Source organism: Triticum aestivum, chromosome 7D, assembly GCF_018294505.1.
Source record: "Triticum aestivum cultivar Chinese Spring chromosome 7D, IWGSC CS RefSeq v2.1, whole genome shotgun sequence".
Lineage (NCBI taxonomy): Eukaryota > Viridiplantae > Streptophyta > Magnoliopsida > Poales > Poaceae > Triticum > Triticum aestivum.
This window is the reverse complement of record NC_057814.1, coordinates 591,493,968-591,505,783: the sequence shown is the minus strand read 5'-3', so window position 1 is coordinate 591,505,783 and position 11,816 is coordinate 591,493,968. Positions and strand designations below refer to the sequence as shown.

Sequence of the window (11,816 nt, the reverse complement as noted above, 5' to 3'; positions counted from 1 at the left end):
TTGGTTGCGCCATCATCTGGTCCGGCTGGGACGGGAATGCATAAGACACTAGGATAGCATCAACTGGCTCGATTGGGTGGCTCAAATCAATTCCGAGGCTGAATGGTGGTGCCGTGAAAGCCATAGGGTGCCTGCCCTCGCGCTCATTCTGCTTTTCGATCACACCAACAGACGCTGCCAACGGAGACAGGTCAACAAAGACGTCCTTGTCGACTGATCCGGCATCCATAGGATTGGAAGTGGGGCGCGGAGTCGTGTCCGGAATATCAATAAGCACCTTCTTGGCTGTCCCTTTTTTTGGATGGTCAGCTCTTGGAGTGTAAGGGACACCCATATCCAGTGGGACACGTGTGTGCTTGAGCGTTGGATCTGGATGAATCTTTTCTTTCTATGAGACTATCGGTTCCTGGACCGTTCCACCTCCAAGTACATTTGTCTGAACTGGATCGCCAGTCTTGCCCTGGGGGGCAGGCGGGAACAAGGTTGAAGCATGCACATACCTTGTGTCCTGACCATGCACATTGCCTGACTGATCAGCTTTGTTCCGAGGGCTCTTCCTGGTAGCGACTGCCCGTTTTGCTGATTTCTTGTCAACTACGTGTGGACAGGTTTGGAAACAGTGTGCGAATGAGCGGTGCGATCATGTGGTCCAGCCTGATGTGCTTGTTGCGTGACTACCGGACCCTTGTTTTCCACAGCAGTTGCGGCGGGCGTACTTGTGCAATCTTTATCTACTGACCGAGGTTTCTCAGACGTATCAACAGTAGTGTTTTGCACATGCACCTTAGGCTAGTGTGTTTGGTGCGCAGGATCAGACACTGCTGGGCTACCTTCGAGCTCCTGCCTCATGGATACCAATGCCGGCGCAACCTCCACTGATCTTGGGGAGATCAATTCATCAGAGCCCCCCTGATCCTGCACCTTCATTGCCGTTCAACACGGCAGCAACGGATGACAACAACTTAGCTGGTGCATCAGAACTAGTGGCAGCAGGTGCTTTGACAAAGTCCACATTGTCAGATGAAGCAAGCTTAGCGTGCATGCGCTCCAACAGTTCTTTTTTGTTAGATTTAGCCATATGACCAGACTGATTGCTTCTCTTTTTTATCCTGCATGTAAGTAAAGTAGTAAAGATAGAAAGGCTATAAGTTGTCGTGCATGAAAGTCGTAAATAAAATTTGACGTGGAGTAAAATGAAGGTTAAAGGGCTGGAAACAGAGAAAAAAATGTTGGTAGTATCAAAGAAGTTGAAAAGTTGCCATGTGGTTAATGATTTGTAAGTATGAATGAAAATAAGGTGAAGCAGTAATAAATAGTGGACATGTTGTGGATCAGAAGGTAGTAATAAAAAGCCATTTCTGTAGGGGTTGAAGTTACCACATGGCGGCTACCCAAAAGTTGGCACATATGGTAGAAGAAAATGTAGGGAAGTAAAGTTGCCATCTTAGCGGGTATGAGAGCAAAAAGTGGGAGGTGATATAAGTGTGTAAGGTAGAAGGTTGCCATGTATGGACAACTAGAAGTTGCCATGTAATGTCTGTAAAACTAGACAAACAAAAACATAACACTTAAATGTACGTATGTCGTAGTGTTAACCTTTTCCCTGCATCCCTCATGTCCTCAAGAACAACCGGATCTCCCGTGTTGGAGGATGCAAAGCGAGGAGATGAACGTGTAGCCGTATGAGCCTTGCATGCACGAGCAGAAGATCTGGAAGGCTGTTGGGCAATTTTCTCTGTGGTCACTCTTCCACCAGCGGTTGCCTCCCTACAAGAAAAACAAAAAGCATTAGTCGCTGAGGGAGAATGATGAAGCAGAATTAGGTAGATTAAATAATAAATGATTTAAAATTGCAAGAAACAATACTGAACCCAAATTATACCTCTTTGTAGAAGCAACGGGGTCCAACTTTGTCCTTTTGGAAGCAGCTTGAAGGTCCGCATCTTGTGCATCCCTATCCCTTTTCGAGGCTTCAGTACCAGAATGACCGCCCAAACCTTGCCCAGTGGATGTCTCAGCACCAACGCAATTGTGCTCAGACGACGTCTCATGCTCATTGTCGTCCATTCTGTTATCGCCATCTCATTACGGGTGTCGTCTTGCTGGTCATCATCGTCGTAGTAACTGTCGTCAACTGATAAATCATCATCGCTGGGGGGTATCTCTTGCGAGTCATTGTGGTCATATCTACCCCTAGATCCAGTTGGACGAGAAGTGCCACCACGAACAAAAGAACGAAACTGGTTGGCAACTTCTTCTCTGTCACCAGCCGACATTGCAGTCCAACCCCGTACAAGGTTGCCAAAGAGGTTGGTCATACCGGGCGCAAACTGTCCAACAAGATTCTCGACATTACTTCGCGCCTGCATTTGGAAAACACAAAGAAAATGGGAGAGACAAAACTGCTCAGCCAGGAGTATGGGCTATCTTGGAAAAATGATGCATCAGAAAAGTTGTGTGGTACTAACAGTTAAAGGGCATGAAGCGTTTGTGTGACCATCCATCCATTTGCTGAAGTTGTCAGGGCCCCCAAAGAAGCTGTAATCAACGTCGTGTTCTCCCATAAGCTGAAAAGAAGAAGAAAAGGTAGCAGGTTTGAAAAGTCAGTAAAAAGATATCATTGAGACATGAAAAACTTAGGTTGGTAACTTCAATTTGAACTTGTGAAACACCATGAGTATGAGCAACGAAAGTAAGAGCCAATGACCCGGAACATCGGGAAAAATGACATTATTTAATGTAGAAATGTAACCAGCCATGCGTGTCGCAGTGTAGAAGTGTGCATGATTGGAGCAATAAAGTTGGCATTGCTAGATACAAATATGTGTTGCTAGTCATGATTAGGTGATGTATAAGTAAAAAAGGATGCAAAGTAAAAAAGTGGCCAAGTTGGCGTGTACCATAAGTGAAAATAAGGAAAATAACAGTTGGAAAAGCAGATGGTTAGTATGAAGTTGGCACGTAGTTAGAATGTGAAACTGGGGATGGAGAAGTGCGGGTAAAAGGACTAGCCTGTAGCTTGCCAAACGTCCCATCGGGCTTCCTGTCCGCAGCGAGAACAACCTTGATTGCGGCATCAGTCCAAGCACACGCAACAAATTTGTGTGGTGGAGGCAGTCCACCAACCAGGTTAAGATTGACAGTGCTGATGTCAAGTTTATCGACATACATGAGCTGAAAACAAAATGTGAGACATGCAAGTCAAGGCACTGGCATAGAAAAATATCTTGTAATGCGAAAAAGGAGTAAAAAGCACTATTGAGTAGGCGGAGGGGTGTGACTCAGAGTGTAAAAGTCAAAGGGTTTGGCATGAAGTAAACTTGCCATTAGATGCAGCCAGCAGCCTTTGTTGTACATTTTATTTGATAGTGAAGTGTGAAGGAAACCAACTATGAACTTGCACCAGTTCATGTTGGCAACATTCCCTATCTGGTCCTGCGAGATAGAGGAAATGACAAAAAGAACAAGGAAAAAAGCATAAGCTGCAGCATTATGTTGGTGAAAAGAAGGAGAAAATGAACTTGAAAGCTAAGAAATAAATGTATGATTAAGCAGGTAAGGTTCAATCGGGGTACAGAACAAAAATTTCATACCAAAACAGGGAAGCATCTGCTGCTGGGGCGTAACGATGTCGTGGGAGCAAACACATTTGAGATCAAGTACATGAGCAGCTTCCTCTTGAAATCATTGTCGCTTGTTTCCATCGCACCAAGCATATTCGCAAAAGCAGAGTTCGCCGGGAGGGTCGTAAGCCCAGGGAACATTTCAGGAAAAGATGTGCTTGCACTTTCGTATCAACCTTGTATGGGACATCCATGCCGCCATTGGGGACACCAAGTGTATTGAAAACATATTCCTCATCTAATGGAATCCTACCACGTCCTGGTATGACAAATTCCCTCTTGTCCGAATGTATAACATCGCAAACCAGTCGCACATGGGGTTATTCAAGTTGGTGCACTGAATGTTCATCAATGCCTGAATCCCCATTTCCTTTGCAGCTTCTTTCTGGGCGTCATCGAAATTTTCATACAGTCCCGTTAGACGTTCATGTGATCCCCTATTGCGCGCGGCTTTCTGCTGTTTGTGCGAAAATTAAGTTAAAAAGGAGATAATAGGGGCTCAGGGATTGGCACCATCACAGACAAAACATGTTTAAAATGAAGAGAGATAGAGTCATGTGGACTGTACATACCTTCTTTGCATTACGATTAGCACCACCCACAACTTCAGCTCTGGGTGGCATGAAGTCATCATTGTCGAGGTCAGGGACATTCTGAACCATGGTGCTGCAAAATGGCAAAAGAAAACGTGAGTGCAACCTGAGTGGTAATGAAGTTGCCATCCTAAAATGTGAACTAAGTAAGTGCACTAGAAGCTGACAGCTGGGAAAATTAAAGCACAAAAAGAAAGAATGTTGCCATGTGGCTGACGGTCAAGTCACGCTGACAGTGCGCCAGGTGGTCATAAATGCCATCCAAACCAACTAGGAGATGTATATATGTTGAGTAGGCAAAGTTGCCATCACTAGCATATATCTGTGAAAAATCAACATAATGGGTATGAGAGCACTGTAGTTGCCATCCACACTATACAGGGAACAGGTGGTAAGTTGCCATCCACTGATCTACAGTCAGCACACGTAAAAATGTCATCAGAAAACATAGTTTACACGATTCGCTCTCTCTGAAAGTCAGACATATCTAAGTAAGACAGTGCAATTGCCAGCAGTGTGCACAAAAGAATGTCAGAACTTGCCATCGGCATGAACGGGATCAACGCTAGCAATGAAGAAATCTCACATCGCAAAGAGACATGATAAAATGTACTATGTATCTGTTGCAAAGCAACATCATCTGTCTGTAATAGTGAAAAAAGGTACCTCTGTAGCAAGAAAACAGAGTGTACTCTGTTCTAAGCAGATGGAGTTGCAGATTATAGCATACAAAACATGCTGATGAACAAGTTTGGGCAGAAGTTGCCATCCTCTGTCTAGTAGACAAGATAACAAGTTGTCGTCCGCGGTCTACTAGTGAAGCTAATAAGTTGCCATCCGCTAAAATATTGCATCCTTAATTTGCTCTAATCGTAGATGGCAACAAACCGCATGCGAGGTTCAATAGGCACTGCACTAACATCAGGTTTGTAGATCTAGCTTAATAACTCCATAATTCACTCTGCTCTAGCATCAGATTCGTGGATCTAGCTTAAGAACAAAAATCCGTAGGTCACTCTGCTCTAACGTCATATTTGGGGATCTAGCTTAAGAACACACCCAGAGAACATGAGGGAACATTCACGGACCACACGAAAAAGTGATGTGCGCTACGAACTGACCTCACCGAGGAGATGAAAAGCTTCGGCGGTCGCCGGAGAGGAAATCCGCCGAGGAGGAGCTCCGGCGAGTAAGCGCTTCTACACCCATTCTCTGACGGAAATTCGTTGCCACCTCGCACGCAAGCCCCACTGGTCGACTGGAGAACATTCTCCGGACGAAGCAGTCGACTCGCCGGCACAGTTCGCGGGCGCCCCCGACAACAACAGCGGCCGGCTGAGATCCGTCGGCTTCAAATCCCTCACCGCCGACTCGCCGGAGAGAACAAAGTATGCGGGTGGTATGGAAACCACCCAGCGAATGGGCGGGGGAGAGGGGTGCAATGCGGATGGGAATGGGAGCAACTGGAGAGGGTGAAGGGGAAAAGGGGGCGCGCGGCGGTGGTTTTGCCGTGGTGTACGGCAACTGCTCGGCGGAGTGGTGGGGGAGGAGAAGTGGGGGGAGTTCGGACCAAGATGTCATTACCCCGAACGGTGGTGGCTGTCCTACGTGGCAGCAGCCCGAGTCAAGATTCGTGCAAAATAATCGTGCGTCGATCAACGCGTTCGGACCGAGGGGGTGGGAACATGGATGTTCGGGAGTTATCGATACCGAAAGAAAAAGGAGGAAGATCCATCAGAAATTCGTTTTAGAGCTCGAGCTACATGGAGCTCGTTGTCTTTTGGTGATGGGGTGGGGGTGGGAATCAAATTAATGATTCAAAAATTTGAAAAAAATTCACAATATCATACGGATGTATACTACATGCTTGAGTACGGGGCGTCGACCCGTTGGCCGGGCAGCTGGGGTAGATGCCAGCCCACCCAAGTTCAAGCCTTGGCTTCGACGCGGGTGCTCGCGGAGTTTCTCCTATAGAAAAATGCCAACGAGGGTTAGCCCTTGGATTGGTCTTTTTTTTATACTACATGCTTACATAATTCATAACAAATGGGCTACATAAAAAGACAAATCGCTGACGTTGAAAACTGTGCGCTGTTCTTTTTTTGTAAAAACTGTGCATTGTTCATTATACAAAACCAACGATTTTTCTCTTCTTTGTGTAGCTCACGAATCAATGTATTTCTCTTGGAATTTTACACAGGTGTAGTACACATCCATATGTCAATTTGGATTTTTTCCAGAATATTTTGAAACTTCAAAACATGATTTTTGAATGTTTCAAAAAAAGGCACCATGTAGCCTGAGCACCAAAACGCTGCAGCCGAAGATTGATCGAGTGGTTTCTTTTTTTTAGTTAAGAGATCTCCACCAATTTCCTTAAGAATGATAATACAAAATAGTTATGGACAATGTATAGTTTCAGGATGGACTTATTACAGCAAATGAACAGTCCAGGCATGCAAGACATAGAAAGAACTTCCTACGCAAATCCCCCGCCCGCCGCCTCACTCAGGCGACCCTATATAAAAAGATGTTTTAGAAGCATACACAAAATGTACAATGTGTATGAGAACAATAGACATCAGGACATTTATTTGAAAAATGTTAATCAAGTATTTAAAAATATTTATTCCGAAATATTTTTACATATACAAAATAAAATATGTACAATGTGTAAACAAAATGTAGACATGTGCTGAGAAACATAAAAGAAAACCAAAGTAATCCAAAGAAAAAATGAAACACGAAACTGGAGAACACAATGCAAAAGAGAAAAGCTGAGTTAAAAACAAAAACAGAAAATAAAAAAAGGAGAAAAACCAGTGCAAAAAGAGAAAAATAAACAAAGAAAACAAGAAAAATGGAGAAAGCTAGGAAAGAAAAGGAAGAAAAAAACATTGGAACCTGAGCAGGTAACGAACGTAACCGATGAAAAACAAAGGAAAGCAAAAACCGATGAAAAACGGTTGAAGAAACAAAAAAACTAAAAAAGAAAACAAAGAAAACCAGGCCGAACATAATCACCATCGAGTGTTTCGATTGGAAAAAAAGAAGAATAAAATGGGCCTGGCCCAGTAGCTACTAGTGGGGCGAGACGTATGGTGCACTCAAGGGCGATATATTGTCTCAAAAAAACTCATGGGAGATATAGGTTTTCGAAAACGTTACTTTTCAACCGGTGGCTCCTATTTGGCGAAATCACTAGTTAAGGAGTACTCGTTGCAAAGATCACTTCCACCCCTCCAGGTTGCGACAAGCGGCGCGCTGCATGTGCGCCACTTGTCGCAACCTGGGAGTTTTCCCTTTTTTCATAGATTCATTTATTCAAAACGTTTTATCTCTTTAACCGTATGTCCAAATCTCGAACCGTTTTTACCGTTGGATTGCTCGCGTCAAGACCTTCAAAACTCGATCCCATGTTGATAGGTTTTGACAAACTTTTTCTTCACGAAAAAAACTGGACGAAAAAACCGAACCAGGAGCACGGGTTTTTCCCTTTCCGAAAGAGGCACGCCCGAGCCTCTCGCGAAACCACAACCGTGCCTCTCGTGGAAGCAAAACCGTGCCTCTCGCGGAAGGAAAAAATAGAAAACACATTTTTTTCTGTTTCTGAGGAGGCACGGCCGTGCCTCTCGCGAAAGCACAACCATGCCTCTTGCGGAAGCAAAACCATGCCTCTCGTGAAGAAAAAAAACAGAACACACGTTTTTTTTCATTTCCGAGAGGCACGGCCGTGCCTCTCACGGAAGCAAAACCGTGCCTCTCGCAAAAGGAAAAAAAACAGAAAACACGTTTTTTTGTTTTCGAGACGCACTGCCGTGACTCTCGCGAAAGCACAACCGTGCCTCTCAAGGACGGAAAAAGATAGAAAACGTGTTTTTTTCCGTTTTCGAGAGGCGCGGCCGTGACTCTCGCGAAGCAAAACCGTGCCTCTCGCAGAAGCAAAACCGTGACTCTCGCGAAAGAAAAAAAAAAGAAACGCATTTTTTCACTAAAAAAAATTTTCAAAAAAAAATTTGGTCCAAAAGTTCAGGAAGACCGGTGGAAAACCGAAACATCGAAAAAACCCGGAAAAAACCGTTTGAAAAACCGAAAACGCGTGCGGAAAAATAAAAAAATAAATCCGAAGGGAGCGTCCAAAGCACGACATGTGGCGGGCGGCTGGGAGCGCGCCAAGTGGCGCTGATCGTTGCGAGGCTTCCGAAGGAGCACTCGTTAATTAGTTGCTCTCCCTATTTGGCGCGTAGGCCCTAGCTCCCTGGGCGCCTACTGGGCATGCCCACGCAGGGCGCGAGATCCCCCAGTTTTTTCTTCTTTTATGTTTCTTTTTTATTTTTGTTTTATTTTTTATTTTTCCTTTTTCATTCTTATTCTTTGTTTTTTTAATTCATGAAAATATTTTTCATTTTATATTCTTTCTTTTCCGTTTAGGTTTTTATTCTTTGTTCTTTTTCATCATGCTTTAATGTTCTGTTTTTCTTTTCTTTCTCCTTTTCTATTTTTTTCGGTCATGTTTCAAATTTGGGAACATTGTAACTCAAATTGTGAACATTTTTCGAAAGTGTGAAGATATTTCAAATGGAGGAACATTTTCGCTATCATAAACTAATTAAGGAGCTCCAGTCCCAAAAAATCATCAGGAATTATAACCTTTTAACTTTTTAAAAAAAATGCATATGATGCATTAGTCTGATAAGATAGAGTTCAACAAGTTGTTCCAAACATAAACAAGACGACAAAAAGGAACAAACCTCCCTTATTGATAACAATAGAAAATGAGACCAAAGTTATAGGCAAAGCTCATACAAAAGTACTAGGATAGAACTTCCACCAGAGAAGAAGAAAAGCACTTCTTTCGCAGCAGAAATAGAAGCACCACGCCGCCCACTCTTCAGGATGCAACTACCAGGACACCTTCTGAAGCTTTTCATCACGGACATAGATACTGTCTAAGAATGTACTGATGTCCTTTTCTTCACAGGCCAGGCAATTCTGTTTCTTCAAATATGGAAGGCAAACATCAAAACAATGATCAGCACTTTAGCATGGCATAACTAAAAGTAAAAGGGTTTACAGTGCTGAAACCTGAAAGAGGACAAGTAGTTATAATAACAACGGATAACTATTACCATGTAACATTCTAATTGAAAACAAAATCATTGTTTAAAAATAAAATAAAATGCCTACATACAATGTGTATTCCATCAGAAATAAACAGCTAGTCACAGTACAACAGGTTGATAAGGCAAGAATAGCAAAACCATCTTAACAAGGATAGGAAAACATGCATAAACTCAAGCTTGCTTCAGGGTACAGACAAAATATTCATTTAAGGATGCAGCAACATTTCAGTAACACTAGACGCTCTCTTTAAGGACATATATATAGCTTGATGTTCATAGCCAAAAGGGAGGTAATTCATGATTTATGATAACATGATGCAACTAAGCAGAAAAGAAATGACTCTAAGCCTGCTAATCAGAGCAGTGTAGCAAGAAGCAAACAAAGAAAAAAGGGGCACTACTAAATTACGTAAATCAAACTATGAAGCATCAGACAAGTTATGTGATAAATATGAAGGACATGCATATAGCTAGCAGGTAGGGTGCAAGAGAACTGAGTATACCATTTCATACTGTCCTTGACGACAATGATGGTGGGAAGTTGGTGTATATGGGCCCACATGAGACATTCTTTTTTCTCACACACCCTCTCAAGCTTAAATGTCTTGACGTCTAGTGAGAAACATTCAGATTTCTCATAAAGCCTCTCAACCTGAAATGTCATGCAGTCGATCCTCACATCTGACCTTAGTACGAGCAAGTACCTCTCAGTTACACGTATGATTGTATGGTCACCCTCAGCCAATGGGATTATCTTCTCTATCTGCCACTCATTCATATCGGTGTTCTGCCTAACAATATACTGTAGTGTGCCATCATTCGAATGAGTAATCAGTCCAAGCCTGCCTTCCCCTGCCTCCACAATACCAAAGCCTCCGCCCCTCCATCTTCTTCCGGCTGGCAAATCAGCAACAGAAAACTCCATCCTCATGGTGTCAAGAACGAGCATAACTTCCCTCGGATAATTCTCCAGGCCACTCTCCGGCCCAAACATCGGCCAGTACAAACATCCATAGGCGTTAGCACACCTTTGGAACAAACGGGATTCCAAAGATACGGGTGTCGCACAACCTAACAAATTGCTCCAACCCTCTGATGCAATGCCTTGCCACTGTCCACTGGTTGAAGAATAAACGAATGCCATCGGCTTGGTCCTGCACTGCGCCATCCAGACCACACGGAATGACGTCTCATCATCTTCCGGTTCCACTTCCCCTTCCCCTTCCTGGATGGCGGGGACGAGGACGACCCCGCAGCGGCGCTTTGGTGAGTAAAACAGATCAAGTGAGTCCCTCACCAACACGGCTAGGTCGTTAGGAATCGGGGGTAGCAGGCGGTATCGCCGGTGCAACGGGTCGCACACCGCGAGCTCCGGGAAGACGACTGAGCCCTTCTCGCGTTTGGGGCCACGGTCGAGGAGGACCCGGCCGTCACGGATGTCCCGGACGTTCCAGCAGCCAGGGTCTCCCGTGAAGCTGCAACGATTGGGGCGAGGAAGAAAGGAGAAGGAGAAGTCGGCGGCGTGACCGACGGCATCGGCGATGGGCGCGGAAGTGTGAGGCGGGAGCGCGGGGCGAAAGCCATGATAGTCGACGAAGCCGATGAAGGACGGGGAGTGTGTTTTGCGGAAGCGACGGAGGAAGGAGCGGTCGGCGAGGAGCTGGCGGACAGAGTCGACTTGGTGCAAGGCAACGGAGGCGCGGACGTGGTCAGCTGGGGTAGGCAGCCGGAGGAAGATCTCCTCGAGGAGAACGGCCAGACGCTCGTCCGTGATTGAAGTGCACGGCGCGGCCATCTCCCGAGTCCCGACGGTGGTCTGGAGGAAGAAGAGGGTGTTGGGGCTGAAGCGATCAAATCTGCCTCTGGTATTCCACTGAACTCCTGGTATGCCAAAGGTCACTTGGTGTAAACGCGACTCAGAAAATCAACACAGCGCACTAGGCTATTAGTTGGAACTCGCGGCTCAATAAAACACAAACGCATAGTACCTCAACCAAACTTCTCGCCTTCCTTTAATAAATGCTCTAGCATGCAGCTAAACTTAAGCGATTCGACTAATGTGCAACCCATGCAGCCGTCCGGTACACTTGCTAGCCCTCTCTCTTCATGCACTAGCACACCCGTAAGCAAAACAAATATTGGTGGAGGCAATGCAACCATACAAACAGGAAAATAATACTCCCTACGTTTCATAATAAAAAAATCTTATTACATCAAATACTCCCTCTGTCCCGTACTTATTATGGCACGGAGGGAGTAGTTTTGATAAAACTAATCATCTCATGAGAAAAGAAATCACAACATTGGAATCCAATCCGATGCTTTCTATTTCTTTTTTTACCTTTTGATACAACACCGCGTCATGGCCGCCTCTTTAATTGGGCGGGTCCAACAAATGATACCTTAGCTGTAGGGGCTACGTCACCTACCTTTTTTAACACTGTACAGACGCAATCGCTCATACATACACGCATACA

General features: G+C 44.7%; 1 pseudogene; it reads right to left on the bottom strand.

The window, feature by feature from the left end:
* Positions 1–388: 388 nt before the first annotated feature.
* On the bottom strand, positions 389–11,134 carry LOC123171357 (uncharacterized; annotated as a pseudogene).
* Between the last annotated feature and the right edge of the window lie 682 nt (positions 11,135–11,816).